The sequence below is a fragment of the Martes martes genome, assembly GCF_963455335.1.
Source record: "Martes martes genome assembly, chromosome: 2".
Taxonomy (NCBI): domain Eukaryota; kingdom Metazoa; phylum Chordata; class Mammalia; order Carnivora; family Mustelidae; genus Martes; species Martes martes.
Window position 1 is genome coordinate 129390224 of NC_137889.1, and position 6364 is coordinate 129396587.

Below are 6364 nucleotides of genomic sequence, written 5' to 3' on the forward strand. Positions count from 1 at the left end.
AACATTTTTTTAAAGATTTTTTTTTAAGATTTTATTTATTTATTTGACAGACAGATCACAAGTAGGCAGAAAGAGAAGGGAGGCAGCAGGCTCCCTGCTGAGCAGAGAGCCCAATGCGGGGCTCGATCCCAGGATGCTGGGATCATGACCTGAGCCGAAGGCAGCAGCTTTAACCCACTGAGCCACCCAGGCGCCCCCTTTATTTTTTTTTTATTTGACAGAGAGAGATCACAGGTAGGCAGAGAGACAGGCAGAGAGAGAGAGGAGGAAGCAGCCCCCTCCACTGAGCAGAGAGCCAGATGCAGGGCTCGATCCCAGAACCCCGGGATCAGGACCCCAGCCGAAGGCAGAGGCCGTAACCCACTGAGCCAACCAGGCGCCCCCAAAGTATAACATTTTTTAAATGCAATGTATAAAAATACATAATTCATATTATCACTATATGAAAATGACATTAAAATTTACACATTGAAATAAGTAGTCTTGCTACATTTTATGCAACCCTCTAAATTTTGTGTTTAGTATATTCCAGAAGAAAATTTTTTCTGGGACACTGAAATCCTTTATTCTTCAATTTTTAAAATAAAATTTTTTAGTATAGTTGACATACAATGTTACATTAGAAAAAATCAAAGTAAAGTGATCTCATTTCCAGCAAAATTTTAGTATGGCTATTTTATTTATAAATAAAGTAAATCTAACTATATGTAGTAAATAATTTCAAAATGCAGGATTTAAAATTTTTCCTTTAAAATTATAATTTTATAACAAGGCAAAATTAATCCACTTTTGGCATTTTTGTATTATGTTAGATTTTTGTATTATTACACTTAAATTTACCTGTACATAATATAAGTTTATTATATCTGGGTCTTTTTTTAGAACAATTATGAAATATTTTATATCACCAATGTATTTTGTATGTTGAGTGTGTTTTGAGTGTTAGAATTTCATACTATAGATTGGATCAGTGGAGTCTAATAGGGTGATATGATAGAAGAAATAGAAATAAAAATCAGATTTCCAACATTCTCTTTTTTATTTTATTCCTAAAATAATAGTTTGACCTTCGGCCTCTCACCAGGAAATATCTATTCCATTCTGTTCAGTGATGCCTAATAATTCTTTATCAGGTTACAAAATGTGCCATTACCCAATTAGGACAAAAGACCCAGGAAAGATAAGTTTAGGAAATATAAAACATAAAAATCCTTGGGCCAGAAAAGAAAAGCGTTATTCCTTTATTGACTAGATAGTGCTAGTGTTCTACTTAGCACCTAATATTTCTGGCAAAGAAAATTAAAACCCAGAGAGGGGGCATAGATTAAGGAAGAAGTTAATTAAACCTAGTTTTCATTCCATAATCAGTATAATATACTGTTTTCTATTGTGTGTAATCAAAGATTTTTACAGAAAAAAAGAAAACATTTGTTGCCGTATTCCCTGCCTTTCGATCTGTTTCTAGTAGCCATGATACCACCACAGCAATGTGCATCTTGACCCCTCACCCTATTTTTAGTGTCTTTGTATACATTTGGATTTGATCAGATATGTCTCAAGCTATCATACCATTTAAATGTAGTATTCTAACTCTCATGCATTCAAATCATTGTTTTCTGAACTTAACTATTTATATAAGCTAATTAATTGATACTTCATTTAGGTTATTTAGGGTAAGCTATGCATACCACTTATTCCATTGTGCCATTATTGTTCTGTTGAATATATATGTACATATACACATAACCATTTTTGCTTATCAAAATTCTGAAAAACAGTATCAAATGGTTGCTAGTCTTTTTATTTGTATTAGCTTTCATGTGCTAAAAGACAACCTCCAATTTATTCACATTTAACAGGTAAAGGTGTTCTTTGTATAAGAGCTATTTGATGTCTAGAAAGCCTGCAGATTCTTTCATTATGAGGCCTTCTGGCCATGATTTTTTCCAGAAAGGAAGTTACATTTGACAATAAAAAAAGAAAAGAAAGAAATTCTAGTCCTGAAAAATTTGACCTCAGCTTCAGACATGGAGCCCAGGTTGTTTTGATGAGCTCAAACTCTAATAACATAACTTCTTGGTGTGAATAATGCCTGTGTGTGTGTGTGTGTGTGTGTGTGTGTGGTGTGTGCATGCACACGTGCACATGTATTTTTATTGTTTTTCAACTCACCACATCAAAAATTCTAATATCAAAACAAGAATCTTTGAAAGCATGAAAAATTACTGATACAACATTTTTTTTTTTGCAAAGTCTTACCATGAATGAATTCTCAAGGACAATGAGGAAAACTGCATCTATAGAATTTTATTAGATATATATGAATGTACTACATTTAATATCTTGATTATTTCTGCTCCTGAAATATAATGAAACTTTGAGTAATTGAAATTTAGACAGTCTAGATTACCAATTAATCTTAAAATTGGGTTATATCATTTGTTCATTCTCATTTATGCAGAGGCAAGTGCAAAATTACTTTAACAAATTTTTCTCTTATATCAGTTTACTTGTTAATTGTTTCATAGTGTTTCTCCTTTAGAATAACTTACTTCATAATTTCTAACAGTAAGAGCTAGAAGTACACCAATAATCAATATGTAAATATCTTGATTACAACTTTAATCATGATACTAACATCTATTTTTATTTAAAATACACCATCCTGGGTCTTGAGCTAAATTTTTTAACTGTTTATTTAATCCTTACCACAATCCTATGAATGTAATATTGCTGTTATCTTTTACAAAAGTGTTTCTTACAAAACTTAGTCTTAAAAAGTTTAATCATCCCAAGTTAGATAAGAAAATAATAGAATTGGAATGTAAATTCAGGTGGTTTTACTTCAGATCACAAATGCATACATACTACTCCTTTATCTTAAGTAGGCCAGTAATGTGACATGCTAAAATGATTTTTTCTTAAATTGTGTATTTTATCATATCATGAGGTATTTTTAAATTCCTCATGCCTCTTTATTGTATTGTATATTGGTGATTTAAGGAAGGCAAAATGGCATGACAAGTGTTCAGATCAGACATTAGTCTTTTTTGATACTTCTCAGTCTTTTTGAGCTGGACTTTTCTACTTTTTTTTAACCTGATGAAATAATATTGAACTTTCAATTATTGGAAAAGATGACATTACACAATATTTATAAATAAAATATTGTAATCCATACATCGTGTATATATGTCAGTTGTTAACATTAAGTAGGACCATTGCTCTCCAAATTATGTGGAATAAAGAAAAAAATAGATAATAAATAGATAGGCTACTGTATATAAATTCATAAAATCTTAGAATTTATTTTTTATCTGTTCACTTTTCCATATTTCTTTGCTTTTAGTTTATAACTTCCCTTCAAAGGCCAAGTAAAATCATTACTATTTGGTATTAAATGGCCAACATGTGGCTTCATCTCTCTGAATAATTAGGTGGATGCCTTCTTCATTCTGCTGAAGTTCTGGTACTTCACTCTGGAATCATTTCTCCTGCCCAACACCTGACAAAAGCCAGCCTTGTGTTGTCCTAAATCTAGTGGATTTAGAACTTCACTGTTGGCAAGACAAGGGAAAAGAAAAGAAAGAAAAGAATAATATCTCTCTACATGAAATAAATAACAAATAAATTCTAGTATATTGACAAAAGATGATAAATTCATTTGCATTAAAGCATGCTTGAGTGATAATATATTATATTTTCCTAAGATATTTGCATTTTAACAAACAATAAAAACTTTCACATAAAGAAATGACTATCTAATACTGAATTTTAAGAACTGGAAAATTAAGCGGCTGCCTTCAGCTCAGGTCATGATCCCAGGGTCCTGAGATTGAGTCCTCCATCAGGCTCCTTGCTCTGTGGGAAGACTGCTTCTCCCTCTCTCACTCCCCCTGCTTGTGTTCCTTTTCTCTCTGTGTCTCTCTCTGTCAAATAAATAGGTAAAATCTTAAAAACAAAAACAAACAACAAAAAGAAAGAACTGGAAAGTTGACAGATTTTTTTCTCCAACTAATATATTTCTTTTAAAGAGAGAGTTGTTAGATGTTGGATATTTGTGACCTTCAGATTTCCTTGACATTAAATCCTTAAGTCAGTCTTCTTACATAAAATATGATTCTTAATAAAAACCCTATTTCAAGACTGAGGAGTTTAGTGAAATAAGAATTACATACATGAGAGAAGTAAAACCCTATTTCAAGCTACAATAGTCTATAGGATTTCAGATAAACTACCCTGACTTATGGGCATTCTTCTAAAAAATTTACCCTGACTAATTAACTTGTATAATAATACTTAAAGATAGGTTCTTTTTTCATTATACAAAATGAAGAAACAGAGGCACAAATGCTATTAAAATTGCTCTCAAGTTACAAAGCTAGTGGGTGGCAGAGAAGGACTTCCAAACCTAAGCATGCAGCATCAGTAACCATTATGCAACAATGCTTTCTGATAATTCAGCATAGTTATTTTCTTGTGCTGGATCAGAAACTTCTCTGTTACTCAAGTAACTTTTTATATTAGCAAAGGAAGCCCCAGAAATCTACTGGAATTGCCATACATCATAGTTTTTGTTATCAAACTTTAGAGTTTTCACTCTGGAATCATCAGAAGTGCACTTATCTGTGAACAGAGAAAATAGACCTTTACTCTTATCTGTCTTTTTAAGGCAATAAATGTGATAAGATTCCTTTTCACTAGGGCAGCTTACTTATTTCTGACTTTTCTTGTTTTTTTTTTTTTTTTAAATGGAATAAGTTAACATTTGGCAGCTTTTTCCCACTGACAACATAGCTAATGCTACAACTTTTCTCTTTAGTAGAAAGGTGTGTGAATAGCCATGTGTCAACCTAACCAAACTCTCAGTAAACAATCCTTCCCACTTGAATCCCCTTGTTTAAATTGTTTTGAACACTTTTAAACTCTAAATATTTTGATTTTTGAGTTAATCAACTTCTCTGAACTTAATCAGGAAATATTTATTGTCAATTAAAAAATGTAAAAGAGAATGAGAACTAATTTTTTCATTATATCTATTTTCCCCTTTAAATGATCTTAACAATCTCAGGTTGATGTTAAATAACATTTTAGTAGTAAATGAATGTAAATAACAATAATGCATTTTAATTTTAATTTCTTATAGTTCTTCTTCTTGTAGTAATCTGAAGAACTTTCTGAACATCTTCATCTATCTTTTTTGAATACAATGATTTTCCTCATCAACAATGTGCATCATGAAACCCACTTCCTCACAGTACTAGGCTGTGCAGTTTCAGTGTTGGAAGAAAGTGTGATAATATCTCTTGAAAAGATAATACATCTCTTTCTAATACATCTTGTCAGAGTATCTCCAAGCAATTAAAAATAAATGGAAAATACTGTTCTCAGGAAAATTTGTTTCACAGTTAGAAATAGGTACATCCATTTCACCGTTGGAAATATTGACAACAGATTGTGATTAGATCAGTTTTTAAAAGCCCAAAGTTTTCCAAGAACTGTCCTTGCAGTCTATAGACTTCCTTATGTTCTAATCTCTAAGTAACTCTTCCTTTCTTTTCCACATAATTCAATCCATGAATTGATATTTCCATGCACCATTTTGCATTACAGTACAAATTTAGGAATGTCAATGCAGCATAGTACATTAAACTGAATCTTGGACCAAGATTTGAAAAAAGGAGTTTTTAGTGTTGTGTTTACAGTTTTTTGACATGTTAACTCTGAGCAAGTATTTTCCATTTTAAAATCTTGTTCTGAAATAATAACCAAATTGTTGATATGATTGCCTTGCCACTGTCAAAGAGTTTTTAGGAAAACAAGTGTAATAAAAAGAATACAGATTGATGCTACAACTATTACATATGTAATTTGTGATGATGAATATCATGACTATCATAATAATGATAGTAATGATAATGATGATGAAGGAAGCAATATATTTTTGTAATAACAGATGAGTTGTCTTCAAGGAATAACCATTAAAAATGTTTTTTTAATACTTTCTGACTATTTCACTAAGAGTCCAATGAACGACTGTAAGTAACCTTCTTTTAAATATATGATGATTTATTCTTGCAGGAATTCACACAATATTGGTCAAAAATCTTTAATCCTTTTCAAAATATAAAATGGGAAATATTGTAGTCTCTTAGACAACTAACATTCCTAAGTATGGTTTCTTGATTAAAAAACCAAATATATTATTTTTGAGTACATAAATTTGTATAATTTCATCATCAATTTTACATAACTTCCCAAAATTGGGTTCAACGTTACTTGGAATAGAACCATCCATATAAACGTAGTACAGGCAGCCAATAACGGCAGCATGTCTCTTAGATCTTTGTATGGTTATCACAGG